Source organism: Pleurodeles waltl, chromosome 11, assembly GCF_031143425.1.
Source record: "Pleurodeles waltl isolate 20211129_DDA chromosome 11, aPleWal1.hap1.20221129, whole genome shotgun sequence".
In the NCBI taxonomy this organism is placed as follows: domain Eukaryota; kingdom Metazoa; phylum Chordata; class Amphibia; order Caudata; family Salamandridae; genus Pleurodeles; species Pleurodeles waltl.
Window position 1 is genome coordinate 540,283,666 of NC_090450.1, and position 18,433 is coordinate 540,302,098.

Consider the following 18,433-nt stretch of genomic DNA (forward strand, 5'->3'; position numbering starts at 1 on the left):
CCATCTTCCTTGCAATGGACTTCTGCTGCACCTGTGATCCGGATAGCTGTGGCTCTACCCGGACGATTTCCTCCACCATGACCCTGAGCTCCTCCTCAGAAAACCTGGGGTGTCGTTGAGGTGCCATGATGTAGTGTGGGTGATGTGTGAGGTGGTGTCTGTTGTAATGTGTGACGGGGTGTGTTGGTGTGTGTTGTTTGAGGTGCGTGGATGTTGTGTAAGTGATGGTGTTGTGTGTCTGTGGATACTGGTGTTGTTTTAGGTAGTGTTTCTCTCTGGCCTGCTTTCAAATTTCTGGTAGTAAGGGTTTGTGGGTAATGTGGGTGTGTGTTTTATAATGTTGTGGGTGTGTGGGTGTGGTGTGTGTATGTGTATCAGGTGTGTGTATTTCGAATTGGGCAATGTGGTTGTGTTTTGTATATGTGTGTGTATTTTGAGCGGGCGGTGTGTACCGCCAATGGTTTACCGCGGTTGAAAGACCGCCACATTGATTCGTGGGTCGTGATAGTGTGGGCGTATTCTTGTTGGCGTGACGGTGTCGGTTTTGTTATCACCAGTTTATCACTGACCTTTGGTGTGGCGGACTTGTGTGGGTGTCTGTATTGTGGCGGATTCCGGACTGTGGGTCGTAATACCTGTAGCGGAATTCTGCGGCCGCAGCGGTATGTTGTCGGCCTTCTGCACGGCGGTAAGCGGGATTTACCACCAGGGTTGTAATGAAGGCCTAAGTCTGTAAGGTCCTATATGATGCCCAAAACTCCAATGTGGGCTTCTGCAATACAATTGTTCCTCACACATGGAAAATGCACCAAGTGTTCAAGCATCCCCAACATAGAATAGGGCAGCATCAAATGGAATCCTCAGTGACACATAGAGATGCATCAAATGCTGCTGTACTCCAAGCTACACTCTCAGGCAGTACTAGATCTACATATGGACAGACACCAAGCAAGCCCCCTTCATACAAAGTGACAGAATCTGAGCAAATAAAGCAGACCACCTAGGCACCACACTTGAAAATGGAATTAGAACATGTTTTTCTTTCTTAGTATAAAAGAATGTTCTTTGTGATGATTTTAGTTCAAGAAACTCTTGTGATGGAGGGCACCGTATGCCACTTTATAAGTGTATAAATGTGCTGCAATATAAAGTATGGTAGTAGTAATATACAAATACAAATGTAAATATGCACCATACACCAGTATATGTTGCAAATGTTTTCACATCTATGGGGAAATTTACTAAAGTGTGATGCAACACAGAATGGCAACCAAAGTTGCTGTGCTGTACTGCATGAAAGGGACAGTGAAAAACGCCACAGTATCTACTAAGATGCTGTTTTTCTCTAACCCAGCACTAACGCAGTTTAGGCTGCTATGGTCCAACACACACACCTTTGCACCACAGAGCAAGGATGTGTTGGTTTTGTTAAACATAGGTTTCGTACAGAAAGGGAACCCTACCCGTACAAAAACTATGCTTTAATAGTTTTCCCACTTTGTATGCATGCTGTACAAACACACATGTAAACTTTAAAAAATGTGACGATATTAAAGCATTTTCCTTCTTTACTGTTGCCTTGAGGAGGCATAAAGGTATCGCACAAATCATTGTCTAAAACTGTTAGTAGATAGAGATTTGCATCAAAACCCATGTGCCACCCATGGCTTTCCTCCTTGACGCAAAGTAGCAGAAAGTAGAGCATAGCGCTAATTTGCCTGATTTTGGCTCCGGCGTCCCAGCTGAGTTTGCATTACAAAAGTAAGGCAAACCCAGCAGAAAGTGTTAGTAAATCAGGGCCGTATTGTTCCAAATACATGTACCAGCTGGCAAACGGTACCATTTGAGTCTTCAATATTGCGGTACAACCGCAACTAACTAGTTTAACTAGAAATAGTAACTATGGTCTCCTCCCATGACTCTTAAGTGAAACATTGTTCTACTCTAAATAAAACCTTTTATGGATGCTATGTGAGGCTATAAACATTTCTCTTCCAAATTGCACTAAGGAACTTCCACATCCCTTAGTATCCCCATTAGTAAAAAATAAAATAATTGGACATTCATGTTTAAACAGCAATCCAGTTGATCATGGTAGGACGGTCAGAATAAGACAGATAGCTCAGGCAGAAAGTTGAGAAGAATTTGGTAATGGGCTGTGGGCTTGAGCCTATTTTGGCAGTGCTTTAAAAAAGTCTCTGATAATTGCACCCCCAAAAGTTTTCCCTGGTTAATTTTTCAGCAGATCAAATCTTCTGAAATTTACTGGGGGAAGTGCACAGTTAATTCTGATACTTGTAGAATTTTGTGCAGAAAGCACAACATTTTGCATGGATTCCTTATTTCCATGCAGTATTGGTTTTTATGTGGTGTAGTAAATGCCTCACTTGGATCCAGCACACTAGTAATTAGAGTTTTCGTAGAATAGGTACTAAGCCTCAAGCCTTGGGAGTAAGGTGACAAAGCGTATAGAAGTACAGTGTTTTTGGAATGGTGTCTTGACTGCTGGAAAAAGTGGATATTAGGTGCTGCCAGAAGAAGTACAACTGGGAAAAACTAGACATAGTGAGAAACTGGAAGAATATTTTACAGACTGGAAGGAACTTCTTCAACTTCTGCTTTGTCTGACAGACATTAGAGAGCCTTGAACAGTGGGGATAATGGGGTAGGAAATGTACTGATAACAAAGATTGAAAGAGAAAGCTTAGGGAGAAGTAAGGGCTGAACAAGTAGTGGTGGGTCCTGATGCACATACAGGTTAACTAAACCGCTGTTCCCTAACAAGACCGTAGTAAGAGCGAACTCTTTATGGGGGCCAATTTACAAACTGCATTTTGTAGTACGGTTAGTAGTACTGCAGTAGTAGTACTCATTTACTTCAAAATGCTGTTCACTAACCTATGTGCTGATGTCTCCGCCTTTGCTTCTCCTATCATTACTGTGCAGAGCTCTCTGTCCTCACTGTAGAGAGCTCTGCACATGTAAGTCTATGTTTTAATAGTAAATGTGGAAGGGATGGCGGAGTGACTGGAAAATGGGGTATAGTTACTACAAAATGGGAATTGTTAGGGAGGGGTAAGGAGGGCTTGAGTGAGGATTAAGGAGGGTTTTGAGGATGAACATGCACCCACTGCAAAAGAGTATGCCCATTGCCATTCACAAATTGCACTTCTAAATTTACTGCAGCCCAAAAAGGACCTAGACAGTTGCAAATGTACTTCAGCTCGGACCTAGAGTACGTCCAGCATTGCTCTCCAGCCACTAGTACTGCAACACCTCCCACAGAAAATCATGGAGACAGGGACTTAAAACATAACCCCATAGGAAATAAGATTATAAAAAAAAACTTTTTTCTACCTTTTAACAACATATATAAATATAATAATTCATTGTTAAACATATATATTTATAAAGAAGTAAAATATCATTGTTATGTTATGTTATAACATATTTTAATAACCTTTTGTATTTACAAATGACTATGTAAATTATGAAATCAATTTAAGTTAATTCTATATATACCTGTTAATGTATAATAAATAATTATGAGTAGTTTACTTTATTTGGGTATTTTTTACATTTTTAAGAAAGAAATGAAATGTAATATATAATAATTATAGATTTAATTCTGAATTAAAGTAAAAGTGTGTTAGCATTCACAAAATAGATTTAAATTACATCTATAAAATGTGTTACAATAATATATAGCATAAAATACTTTTTTTTAAGTTTACTACACTTTTAAAATTTCTGTATGTTTTACCATAGGGAGGTAGATCTCTGTGCAGGTGGCAGGGACCATCACCTACATGTGAAAAGCTACTGGTGGAACTTTACACTCATAAATCAGGCTCCACCCTTTGAATTCAAAGTGTAGAGACATATAAGTCTACACTTTGTACTAAGTTTACATTTGGAAATGGTGATATTTTGGGAGCTCATTCAAGGAAAACAGGATGTGTCAGTGCATGAGAATTATACTAGCTGTGAAAAGGGGGAGTGGGCACTTGTACTGGTGTTGCTCCAGAGATATGCCTCTGATAGAGACTTCTAACTGCAGATACTGCTCCTTGTGAATATTCCTAGGAGTCAGACAGGTTCAGGAAGCTTTCATAGCTATTCCCTCATGTATCAGTAGGTGGCATCATGCGGCTCCACCACAGATCCATCCTGGATATTTTGTTGGGCCTCTATATATGCACTATCTCTGCACCCTGACTTTAGTTTCTTTCTTTCCATGCCTGCTGAGGCAGATCTGGAACTTTCTGACAGAGATTTTTTCCTCTCAAAATTCCAAGTGTGCAGCATGACACCCCCTACAACAGCAGGGTTCACATCTTTTTGTGCCTCTAATCAACACATGTTGGTCCCATGACCGGTTGTCCAGTTTATGGGGCTCAGGTAAGTCTAGAAATTCCATACAGAACATAAAAAATCCAAGTACATGTCTTTGTGAATTGTGTTTCACTCCAGACACCTCCAACCCATAAAGTTGATCGCCGTGCCTGCAACTGACACTTCTTCTGGTCTAAATCCATCCCAGTCCACAATGGACAGTGCTGATACAGCAGTCCTGTGAGCTTTGCCTGGCAATGGGTAAACTATTTGGTGCCTCTCCAGTTCCCTGTGGGGTGCCTTAGAGCCCCATGGATCCATGGTGAATGCCACTGAGGTTCCCGCCAGTGGGCATGTCTCCAGTTCCAACCACTCCACTCAACCTCAACCTGACACCAGTCCCTTATTTGGATCCTGCTTCATGACTGGCTCCGACCCCGCCTTCAGCACTGACTCCACTGGTTCCGAGGCTGGCGTCACGTCTGATGGCACAAACTGTCCAAGACTGATGCTACAGGTCAATATCCTCAAGCCGGGCCCAAGGTCACCAATGCTGGACAATGGATCATATAGTTTTATCAGACCCCAAAATGAATCTCCCCCCCCTTCCCCCCCACACCTAGACCTTGGCACTATGCCTACTCTGAACTGGACTATACACCACATGTTGATGATGTTGAACAGGGTGATGCTTATTAAGAGGACAGTTTTGAAGACCTGCAGGATGCCAGTGGTCTTAACACCTCCCCAGATATTGGTCTGACCTCACCTAACCTCGCTATGGCAACAAAGGACTCCGCCTCATTCTCAACAGTGATTAGGTGGGTGCGATAATCTTTGACCTCATCTTGACAACTGAAGAGGTCAAAACTAATGTGCTTCCTGAAGTCCTTAACCCTGCAAGAACAAACCAGGAACCTCTTCTACAGTGACTAATCTTGGATGGTCAGAATGCAGCAAAATCTGCCATCTGGCTTGGACATGACCGATGGTCTGAATAGGACAGTTAGCACCAACGTGGGTGCTAAGGCACCATGCTTGGATCTGCTCCACAGGCTTTTCTGCAGATTTGCAGCTATCACTGATAGAAATGCCATTTGACAGTTCTTGTCTATTTGGAGTGAAGGTGAACTCTGCCTCAGAACTTTTTAAAGAGAGCAAAGCCACAGTTCACTTTCTAAGCCTTGCTCTGCATGTCAGCCAGTTCCCCCAGACCACTCACCACTTTCGAGTCTTAGGATGGAGTTACTAGCAGAGACACCAACACGGGCCTCAGTAGCAGCAAAAGCAAGCCTCCTAATCCTTTTGATGTGGTGGCAGGGTAACAGGCCAACCACATCCATACCCACAGGGACAACGCTCTACCCAAATCAGCCCCCACCCCCTGGGTCGCCTTCAGCAACCACTGCAAAACTGCTTTAGTTGCCCCTAATGGCACATGATCGGCCAGTAGGAATGTTGAGTGATCTTTCAATTCCTTGGTTGGAGGAGCATTATGTCAGACCAATGGGTGCTCCAGATCATGGCTACCCACTACCCTGGTGGTCTGTCCCCCAGGGCATGCCGCCCACACTGCAACACTTCCCTGAGGCATAAGGGAGCTGTAGAGATTATGCCTACATCAGAGATCAGGATTGGTTGCTACTCCCATTATTTGCTGGTGTTGAAAAAGGTTGGAGGCCTCCATCCCATCCCAGATCTTTACCCTTTGAACTTCTTCCTTCAAAAGGACAAGTTCAAAATACTCACCCTGGCCTAAGTTTTGTTTGCTCTGGATCCAGAAGACTGGATTTTGGTGCTTGACTTGAAGGTCGCCAATTTTCACATTCCAGTCCAGTAGTTGCACATTCGCTATCTGTGGTTTCAGGCAGGCCTCTGAGCACTTTCAGTTCTCGTTGCTCCCTTTTATGCTGAGCAGTGCATCTCGGGTGTTCACAGAAGTGACGGTGGTGGTCACAGCTCATCTGTGAATATTGGGAATACCAGTCTTCCCATACCTCGACGAATGACTGCTGAAGCGGACTCACCTCAAACGGTCATTAGCCACTTCCAGACAACAGCTGACTTGTTGACATTATTGGGTTTTTCCATCAACGTGCTGAAGTCATACCTGACTCCTTCACAGTGGCTCTCCTTCATCTGAGCCATCCCGGATAAGGTCCTTTTCCGAGCCGCCTCTATGGCTCACTGAGTCCAGGACATTTGTGCTATGATACCGATGTTTCGACCCGCAGCCTGGGTCTCAGTGAGGTCAGCTGCTCTGCGGCTTCTTGGCCTCTAGGCCTCTAGACCTCCTGCATCCTGCTTGTGGACCACCCCAGGTGCCACATGCGGGCATTGCAATGGGATCTGAAGTCTCAGTGGGCTCAGCACCAAGGCAATCTGGCAGATTTCATTCAGTTGTTGAAAGACCTGCAGAGGTGGCTGGTCAACCGCAAATGGACCAGTGCCAGACCCCTCTCCCTTCCCTGCCTAGGACTACCTTTTGTGATGGATGCATCATTACTGAATTTGGGAGGTCACCTGAGGGAGGTGACGATCAGAGGACTCTTACAGGAGTTGCAAGGAATTCGCTTGGCACTGAAGGCGTTTCTCCTGCTCATCAAGGGGGAAGGGGTACAGGTGGTCACAGACAAAACTATCTTCTGTACTACTGCAACAAACAGGGTGGTGTGGGGTCTTGGGTCCTGTACCACGAGGCTCTACGTCTCTGGAAGTTGCTGAATGCTCAAGGCATATTCCTGCTCACCTGGCAGGATCAATCAATCAACCAATCAATAATAACTTTGTTCAGTTAAAATATGAACCACAAAAGTAAAATACAATCATATGCAATAAGACGGCCAATAATAATAAAACACAGTGAAACAACACAGTTTCATATTAAGATCCTTTAAAAAATGGAGGTGAAATGATAAGAGTAAAAACATATTTCAAAATGATTCAGCTCAGTGATGTCAGTTTAGAGGCCTACCTGTAAATGTTTACAATGCTAAGACAAAGCTACAAATAAATTAAGTAAAACAACACATTTCATCTAAAGACCAAAACTGCAATTCATACATAGAAAACATATTTCATCTTAAGACTGAAATTGCAATTGGTGCAGTGCTTCACAGCAGTAATGCAACATATTTGTCTAACAGGAATAAAAACAGCGACATAGGGCGAGAACTAACAATCATCATAAAATTGTCCCCATGCCAATTCCTTGCCTTAACTGCCAGCCTCAGCAAAGCATGTATGATAAACACAATTTCCTCTAAGCCCATGGATTGCAAAAAGTGCAGTGCTTCTGTGCAGTGACGCAGGGAGTGTTTGATCAATAATGGTTTTAAAGCATGGGACCTGAAGTTGGACTGAAAGGTGCAATAAAACACTACATATAAAATGTTCCTTGCTGATTTCTGATCACATAGGAAAGGTGGAAGACTGTGTGACCAGTCACTACACCGGGAGAAGATAACTAGTCTATGAAATAGGCTGAGTCCAAACCTGAATATGATAAAGTGCTGATAGTGCTGTGCATAATATAACAAGAACGGTTGAATGTTCCTAAGTGGCTTAAACTGCATGTATAAGGCAACGGAAGAGGACTCAGTAACCTTTGATCACCTTATCCTCCCTGGTAGCACATGGCCCTGAGCAGTTTTTTACCCACCTTGAAAAGAGTTTGAGAAGAGTCTTGAAACAAGTCCCACCTACCCAAGGCGACAGCCATGTCCCTGAGACCCGTCAGCCAGGGAATCTCTAAGGCCCAGAACAGAGACAGACAGTCCTCCATTATCCGTCTCTTTAAGGATAGGGCCTCATTATTCCAAACCCTGCAACGCAGAACTATTGGGTGTGTCCTTAAACTATGCTAAAGATATAAAAGCCCTGGCTTCCTACAACAGATAAAAGTGGCAGTAGACAGTGGGAGGGCTAAAAAGCGGCAAGTAAAATATTTTTCTGTAACCTGCAAGGAAGGTGCCATCATATTGAGACATTTTGCACGTTGAATGGCCAGCATGTGGGCAAACGATACTTTTACCCAGTTTAGCAGCGCACAAAAAGAGGGTGTTGGTACACCTTGCTAGTTTTGTTGTTCCTAATTTCCAGCTGTGGAAGCCAGGAACCTCTGCGGATAAAGGTTACATCTAGATAGCTAAACTTTTCTGTGTGTTTTACAGGGCTGGCCTGATTCTTAAAGGTTTTTTTCCGGGGCCTTTTACATCCACAGCACATTACAAAGGGCTTAACGGTGTTAATCCTCATATCAAGCCCCTCCATGAAGGAGGTAAAGGCATCTAAGAGTCACTACAGTGCAGCAGGAGTAGGGCCCATGATGACAACGTCATCAGCATATAGTAAAGCTGGTATAGGACTCTTACCAATCTGGGGCATCCCCCTGCACCTTGTTACTAACTCCCTCTCCAGATGCTTAAAATAGAGAGAGAAGAGGAAAGGCGCAAGGACACACACTTGCCTGATGCCACTACGTACCTAAAATGTTCTGGAACACTCTCACCTGGCAGGATCTCTGAACTCCAGGGCAGATAAACTCAGGCACCATTGCCTTGTAGATCACAAATAGCACTTATACTTGGAGGTTGCACGGGGTGTCTTCCAGCAGTGGGGAGAACCCTGACTGGATCTGTTTGACACCTCAGAGAGTGTGCAGTGTCAAAGCTTTTGCATGTTGGAGTTCCCCAGGCAGACCTTTCTGGGAAACGTCTTCTACCTACAGTGGGGCTCGGGACTCATGTACACCTTTCTACCTACCCCTCTCCTGTCCAAAATACTGAAAAAGATCAGGGGAGACCCGGCCCAAGTCATATTACTAGCTCCAGTCTAAGTGAGGAGAGTGTGGTAGCTGGAAGTTCTGGCCATAAGCATTTCTTATATGATCCAAGTGTGCACAACTTACACCTCTATATGTGGAGATTGCTCAGTGACAGTTGATGGTTGTAAGTCTTCCTCCCAAAGCAGTTGGCATCCATTTACCAAAATTGATTTGCAGGATGCTGGGAGAACTTTATTGCTTAATGCTCCTCCCATCATGTTTAACCTTTGCAAGCAAGTTTATCTGACATCCTTCTGTTTTGTCACTGACCAGCATGCCTTGCTGTAGCCTTAGTTAAAACATACTTGTCTGCTCTTTTAGTCTTTGTATATCTACTGGATCAGCCTTCTATCTTTACAAGCGTTGTGATGCGCTTTTTGAAGGCACTGACCCACATGTTCCAGCCAACACCATTTCTAATGTCGTAGTGGAACCTTAATTTGGTTCTCACCTATCTCATATGCACTCATGAACCCATGCACAGTTGCCCTCTGCGCCTGTTAACCATCAAAACAGTTTTCCTCATTCCCTTAACATCAGCCAGGTGAGTGAGTGTTCTTAAGGCATTGTCTGTAGTGCCAGAGTATACTTTGCTCTTCCCAGACAAACCGGCTCTCTGGACAAAAGCAGCATTCCTACACCAAGGTAGTAATGCCCTTTCCCAAAGGGCAATCCATCACCTTCCAGCTTTGTATGCACCACCTCATCCCTTCAAGAAGGAAGAACAGGTCCACCATCTTGACCACAAAAGGACCCATAGGTTTTTTGTTGATTGTTCATGGTAATATTGACTGGATGACCAACTGTTTGTCAGTTTCTCTGAAGCTAAGAAAAGAAAAGCAATGCAGAAGAGAACTACCTCCCAATGGATTGTGCTGCGCAACTCCCTGACGGTTTGCGTGCTCGATCACCAGACAAAAGGCTACTACCAATACGCTGGTGCTTGCTTACACACTCAAAGCCCTTGAGGCTGTTTGGAGAAAAAGAGATTGCCATAAGATTTAGTTTAAGGAGATCTTGGACAGGTTCTCCGTTCTGTTGTAGGACTTTTGAATCCTCATAAAGGGTATGGCAGGGCAGACCCATCTGTTTGAAATTCCCTTTGTCCATAGTTTAACTGCATTCCTCAACTAGCCGGAGTGCACTGATAGAATCTGGGCAGCAGGAAACATTTGGATATGGCAAATAGAGCTCCACTGGACTGCCCCGTCTAATAATAGGAAAAAAGTCTGAATCAAGTAAATTCCTTTCCTAAGGTCAGAACAAGCTGTCAGACTGATGCAGAAACAACTTCCTGGACTGGGTGCCATTGTCAAGATACTTGAGGACAGATATATCAAAGTACTGTTTAGTATTTCCTAAATAGCGAATTTTAAGAAATCGCTATTTGAGAAGTGCAAAATGGTATGTGAGAAAATAGCGATTTCTTAAAATTCGCAATCGCTATTAGGGAATGGGACTCCATTTATCCATATGGGTCTGAAGGCCCATAGGTGCGAATAGTTTTGCATTTCCTAATTTGTGAATTCCTTTGGGGAGTTCACAAATTAGGAAATGCAAATCCAAGATTGCTGGGGGCCAAAGGCCCGCTTTGATGCACTCCCTCAATCAAAATGTGCATATGTAAAGCGCACACATGCCCTTGGGGGATATGTGTGCTACATGGCACTTTAAAAAATGCATTTTCAATGCATTTTTTAAAATTGCACATGGTTACCACCAACTTTGAGTTGGTGGTAATTGCATTTCCTAAATGCCCAGGTAGCATTTAGGTAATGCATGATACATGGGCATAGATAATCGGAAAGAGGTATTCCCTATTTGCGATTTCCTATTTAGGGACTCCCAATTTGAGATTCATAAATTTGAGTCACAATTTTAGGGAATCGCTATTTTAGCAATTCCTTAAAATTGCACTGTGATTGCCTTTCATAAATCGTGAAAGGCTATTTTGCATTTGCAAACGGTGGAGTTTTGTGATTCGCACCATTTGCGAATGCAAAATTGTTTGATATATCTGGCCCTAAATGAATGAATGAAAGAAAGCTCATAAAGCACACTGTTACCCATTTGGGTCACTGAGTGTTCCTGTACTCAAATTCTCACAGTGCCTATAGAGAAGTTGGTCATTGTGGCTCCAAACGTTCATTCCAGTACAGTATGTGAGACCTCACAGTGAAGGAGACATTCGAATAAACTGAGCCCTGCCAAACAACACTACTTTCGTCGTGTGCTTTAGAAGTATACAAAAAACTAATGGAGGGGATGTTTGAACTAATCTCAGCTACTGGTAATTAATCAGGCCACATTCCAGCCCATTGGTATTTTGCAATCCGTACTATCACAGTTTAGACCCACCCATATGCATATCAGTCTTGTCCCTGCCCAAAGGAACAGTCTAACCCGAACTGCCAGGCCAGGTCCTCCCTGAACCAACAAGCAACCCAAGCCCGGTTTTCCCTTCTTTGAGCTCATCTGTCAGGTATAGCTTGGTTCCAGTGGCATAGTGTGCACAGGGCCACGCCCATCTGGGCATATGTGTCCCACTTAGGAAATCACATTGATTTTTACTAAAAAGTGACCAATTGAATGCTTGAATTATTCCCAGCCATTGGTAATTACCTGAGCTGCATCCCAGTCCATTGGTAGTTTACACACTATGGGGGTCATTACGACCCTGGCGGCCGGCGGTAAGGTGGCGGTAACACTGCCAACAGGCTGGCGGTGTACCGCCAGCAATTATGACCGTGACGGAACTGCCACGGCCATACCGCCGGCCCCTCCAATATCCCACCAGGATTCCGCCTGGCGGTCATAATCCCCAGGGCAGCGGTGCAAGCACCGCTGCCCTGGGGATTATGAGTCCCCGACCGCCAGCCTGTCCGTGGCGGTACACACCGCCATTGAAAGGCTGGCGGTAAGGGGACTTGGGGTGCCCCTGGGGGCCCCTGCACTGCCCATGCACTTGGCATGGGCAGTGCAGCGGCCCCCAGGCATAGCCCCGTTGCGCATTTCACTGCCCGAATTTCGGGCAGTGAAATGTGTGACGGGTGCCACTGCACCCGCTGCACATCAGCATTGCTGTCGGCTCTATTACGAGCCGGCAGCAATGTTGATGTGACATTTCCGCTGGGCCAGCGGACGGTAACACTGTTACCGTCCACTGGCCCAGCGGAAATGTCATAATAGGGAGCCAGGAATACCGCCGGCAATGGTGGTATTCTGTCTCCCGCGGCCTTGGCGGTCTTATTACAAGACCGCCGAGGTCGTAATGACCCCCTATGTTTGGGCCCAGTCATATGAAAATCAATCTTGACCCTGAAGTGTAGCTCAATGTATTCTTTAGTGTGTCAGTCTAGATGGGATGGTTATGCCCAAATGTGGGTCACATGCACAGCCCAACTACTATGTGCACAGTAGATGAGCAGATAGAGAAGCTAATGCAAGCCTGCTATGGTAAGCTTGAATGGCAGAAAACCATATGAGGACTGGATGCCAAAAGCTTCATGGGTGAAAGAGAGAACAAAATGAGAGTAAGTCCTGGTGACAATAAACTGCCCTCAATCCTCAGGACCCTTAAATATCTGTCTGGTGATATGTCAGTTAGGAACCTGTAGCTTCACATCAACAATTAGCAATGTCTAAAATCAAGAATAAGGCAAAAAGTTGCAATATCCAGGGTCTGGATGAAGTCTACAGCTTTACAGAAGTGGACAGCAGGATACACTGTTACAACGGCGACTTTTCAAAGGAATTTGTTTGATTTGCACAATTAAGCAACACTATTATAATTCGGAGTGGGGATGGCCATGTTGGAATGGGATTCAGAAAAGGTATCCAAGGGTTGTCAGCATTCTTGGTATGGTATGACTGAATGTAGGTCGACCTCATGGGTCTTCAGTGCCAGTGATGGAACATAATTCATCTACGTTGTGCTGCGCAGCCTTTTTTCCCTGAACTTCATTATGTTTTCCTTCTAGTGGGCTCAACAACTTGAGAACCCATTTGGGCAGTCCCTTTTCAAAGAAGAGACATTGAAAAGCATGAGAGGTGGTACACTCAAAATGTACACACTAATGTGTTTCTGGCAATTGTGCTGTTTTACTGGACTATGATATGACTGGTGGTAGTGTCACATAGGTTCTCATTATCCTAATGAGACTACTGGATTCAGGTGGCAGAATCACCTGGAGTGCGGGGGACTGAGTCTAATCCCGCACCATGTGACACCTGTCGGCCTAATCCAGGTTTGTTCTGGCTAACTAGCAGTGCCTCATCTCCACCCAAGAGCAGGGATGATTGGGGCAACCGGGCGCATGACATACACGACTCCTCAGGGGAATCGTGGTCTCTCAGATCTCATCCGTTTCTCTCAGTCACATTAGTCTCACATATGCAAGGACAATCAGAGGCATAGTAAAGTTCAATAAGGTTTTATTGAAGTAATTGCATCTTAGATAATAAAGCATATATTGCAATAACTAGGACGATGAAGCACAATAAGATTAAAATTGTGACAAGGAGAGTAAAACACAAGAATAATGCAACCATACTGTCACTAAGGTTTGTAGGGATAGTTCCTACCTAAGCTTTGTTAGAGCACAGCATGTTAAGATCTAATTCTCCCTTTCAGGTTCCCCTTGGAAGACACCATCCCTCATACCTGAGCAAGAGGACTGTAGTCTACATAAGCAGCTGTAGCAAAGAAATCAGTAGTCAGCATACAGTTGGGGTCATCTGGCTGGAATCTCCCTTTAACGTACATGGGTCAAAGTAGTGTTTTTATAATAAAACATCTGATTTTCGAAGAAAGGATCCCCACGTAAGAGTGTGTATGCTTCTGTGAACATTGGAGACAAAGCATACCACTTTTGCCGGCAACCTATCTTACTGCAGCCTTGAGGAAAGCACAGAGTGAAACAAATGTCTTGTTTAAGAATGCAGTGCTGACCTAGGCGAAGAACAGTTAAATAGAAAAAAGAAAACAATTCCACAAATGTGGCTAATATTAAAATAATAAAACGAAGCCGAATAGAATATATCTAGGTTAAAGTGCACAGCGGCAGGCCTAGTTTGCTAAAATAACATGTGTACAATTGTAGCTAAAATGGCTACACAACAGTAGGGGCAGTGGATAATAATTCAGGTGTATAGTAGCCCTTTTAACTGTATGCATGATTCAGAGACTACCCACCAGCCCTCCCCTTAAAGGTCAGTTTACTGCTGCGTAATTGAGTGTCTTTCCTTTTTCTCATGTGTGTGAAAGATGGTGAAAAGTGGAGTGTGTTGTCTCTGTGTGCTTGACAAGGAGACAGTTTGCTTGTCAGGAAAACTGTGTACAGAATGCTAGTTGTCCTTTCTGGACACATGTTGCATGGCTGACCAAGCTGATGGTTCTGTGCAGGCTGCGGTCATCTAAGATGATGTGACAGCCATAGGGCCCTCTCCCCAAGACTGGAGCTTTGCAGCTCGTAGATAGAGGATCTTGTACAGAATGTACAGATTCCCTCTACTCTAGTTGACCCTAAGCGTCCAGTTTCTTTTTTAAAATAATTTTTAATGACCTTTATTTCCTTTTAGTACAATAAAGAAATGTACAAACAGGTAGTGTGATCATTTTAGTAACGTGTGCAAGTTCACTTAAAAGCGAGCCTCAAATTTCTCATGCCTTCATTGCTGTATCCTTCAACATCTTTATTACAAAAATCAGCCTGCATCGGCATTAAACCTTAGTAACCCAATATCAACCTTAATAACTCTGGATACCGAGTCCTGGCCTTCTTTTCTTCAATAGTATGCAGCTCTGCAGTTATCAGATTTCCTTTGTCCCCTTACTTCAACAGTCAGCATCCCTTTGGCATTCACTTAATTTTTTATTGGTGCCCATGTACCCGCCCCGCCACCCCCTCATGAGTTGTCCCAATAATGGGTCAACTCTAAGAGACATGTTCACTAGTCTCATTGAATTAATTCAGTACCTCCATCCACATTTTCAACTGGTCACCTGCACTGTCCCCGTCACTCTTCATCACGCATGGCTATGTTCTCTGCAATCACCCATTCTCCACCTCCTCTTTCCATCTGCTTTGGGGCAGCCCTCAAGTGAGTGCCAGTGCATTCTATTAGCCCTCCTGGCGATCACTAGCACCAAGTCCAGAAATTTGGTGCCCACCTTCTTCGCCTTCGGACCGGTATAAAAGCCCAGCAAGCATACCTCCACTCTTTCAAGATTAACTCTACCCAAGGTTCTCTCCATATATGCTGTAATCTCTGCCCAAAAGTGGGCTATTATAGGACATTTTCAGACCAAATAGAGGAAGCTCAGCCTTCCCACTCTTTCTTAGCTTTTGGTTGTTGCCCGGCAACCAAATCTATGTTGCGTAATGCTATCTGTCTAATAACCACTTTACTCCTTAAAAAGTTCCAGTGAGCCTGCCCTACACTAGCTTCCTGTACAAACACAAGAAGGTCAAGACAAAGACCAAGGAGCATTTCTCCCAAATGGAGGAAAAATCTGAGCTTCTAAACAAAGGAACACTTTTCTTGGCTCTTGCTTTCTGCTGTGCCTTCAAAGAAGGATAAACACAGGTACTCTAGAGCCATAAGCTCTTACTTCATTGGACATCAAAGAAACTCTGAACACCGGTGCTGAAGCACTGTTTGCCAGAGAGAGGACCCTTGCGGGTGTCTGCCTACGTGAAGGCTGGGAACAAGCCTTGAACCCTGGTGGTTTTTGCTGTTATGTACCTTTTGGAGGAAAAATAGCTGCAGTGAGTAGAGAATCTAATCCGTGACTGTCTAGAGCAGAGCTGTTGCTACGTTAATAAGACCACTATAAGCATCTGCCTTAGGGCACCACCAAAAATGTCACAAGAGAGTGTCAGCTTGCAACAAATTGCCTCAAAAGGGACTTGTGGAGGGAATTGGAGTGTCTAACTGACAAAATATCAATTTACTTGGGATTTCAAAAACCCTTGCACCAGAATTGGGCAGTATGATCCCTCACTAGAAGGCCATCTCAGTGTATAGCAGTACTCGGGTGCCAAGCAATCCCCATAGTCCAGCTAGTTATAATAAAAACTAAAGACAAAATATTGCCTGAGGTCAATCAGCTGCATATACACCTACCATAAAGACATCTGTGGTGAGCTTACACTCTCATGGTTAACCTTCAGGCCTTGGGGTACCCATATATGCTTCTATGTTTCTCTCTAGCCCTGTATAGAGCTTTTCTTTTGACTTCTGTCATTGCGGTCACGTCGTTTTTAATATGGATGATTCTGCAGTAGTTTCAAGCATCTCTCTGGTGCCTAGAGTTACAAAGCAATACTGTTTTAAAGTCAGATATTTGGTGAATACTCCATTACCCAATACCACTAAAAAAGCTCAGTAGTAATTATATGCCCATCCCCAATCCCAATTTTCATGTAATAATCATACAGAGTTTACTTTCCAGAGAAGGAAGATACAATGTACATCTCCAGTCCACACAGTCAAAGTATGATCTGAAACCTCCCTTCAGAATTAATTGTGCCAAGAATGTCAGCTGTTTCCCGGGGATGAATGTAATCTATACCAGATGAACCAGAAAAAAAGAAAAAAACTGTTCTGGGGAACAAGAATAACACTGCTTCTTAAACCATTCTGCCTCAGACATTGATACCCCAGTCATTACATGTTTTCCTTGTGATATTCTCACATCTATACTTCCTTCCCTGTCATACTCCTGAGGCTATCACTCTTCCGGATTTATACCTTGGCCCTTTCTCCTACATGGGGATCTCAGGTATTTAGGTTGCATGCCTGCGGAGGCATCTTAGTGTCTTTTTGTAACTCCTTCCTCTCCATCATGTTGCCAAGGACAGGACATTGGGTTGGTCTTTTGAGTTTCCTTCTTCATTTCCTGAGAAAAGTGCTACACTTCCAAGAAACAAGAGCACAACCATGCACTGAATAGTGCAGATAAAAGGTATCAGTTGGCTCTTTAAGAGTGTCTCAGTTAGGAAGACAAAAATAGAAAAGGTAACAAAACCTCCTTGACAATCTTGTAGTCTTGATTAAAGATGAAACTACATAGTGAAGTGAACAGGAAGGCACCAAACTCCCTCGGACATCAAATTCCAGATGACCCCTGACCAATGTGGATGCAGTTGGGGCACTTAATATCATTGGTGTGACTGTTCATTAGTTTTTGCCTACAGCGCGCATGCACTGTCAGTGGAAGCTATTGCTCTTAAAAAAATAAGCTTAAAAGGGGCTTAGAGCCTACCCATTACTTACATTTGCTTACTATTGGTTGGTCCTATGCCACTCTCTTTTTCTTGCTTGCTATTGATAAGCACGTAGTCCTCACATACGGCTTCCTCTTGGGCTGGGTTTCAGTCTTTGTCCCTTTGTTCCTGCCATGGAGCATGGACCAAGTACTGATTCCTGTACCTAGTGTCCTTCCACTGGCACAGGCTCCTTTAGGTACTCTTTTTTTAAATTTTGTGTACTTTTTGCCACCCCTTTCATTATGTTTAACCCACTCACTCTGCCGACTTTGGTTTCCACCCTACTTCCTTGTTGCTTTTTTAAAATGTTTTTGGGCAGGTTTATAGGGCATACTTGGCCAGAAGGTATTGGATCACTTTAAATGAGCTCCATTTACTTTATACAAGAACACATTCATGTTATACTATTTCTAGGCTCAGCGAATTTCATTCTTTTGCCCAGAATCACAGGATATTGAGCTAACATCGACCTTCGAACCTGGTTCACCAGTTCCGCAAGCATCAGTTCTGGCTGTAACACCACATCCTCTTTAAAATCATTAACAATACTAAATAACTCACAGAGCTATTTGGCTTAGTTATTTTTAAAAAAAATATGTTGCACACCAGTGCGGGCTGCTGGGCAACATGGCTTAAAGTAAACAACAAAAAGCTCTGTGACGCGGTTAATGCTACCCGCGCCATAGCGCTTTGTTTTTATTCACTTTGAGTCATGTAAGTGCACCATCTTTAAAAACAAAAATATTAACAAAGCCAAATAGCTCCTGCAGAGCTACTTAGCTTTGTTAAAGATGTTGCACAGCACTGCGGGCTGCTGTATAACATGGCTTAAAGTAGGCAAAAAAAGCACTATGACGCGTCCAACACTAGCCGCGCCATAGTGTTTTGTTTTTTATTTGCCTTGAACCATGTTCCACTGCAGCAGAGGCTTCTGTGCAACACCTTTAAAACACATTGACAACACCAGTAGGCCTTGCATAGTCAAAACCTACTGGGTTTG

The 18,433-nt window shown here is 43.8% G+C and overlaps 1 protein-coding gene across 2 annotated transcripts in view; it reads left to right on the forward strand.

The window, feature by feature from the left end:
• The window catches only part of LOC138265860 (collagen alpha-4(VI) chain-like), a 946,529-nt gene that overhangs the window by 480,610 nt on the left and 447,486 nt on the right, over positions 1–18,433 (forward strand). The window lies entirely within an intron of this gene.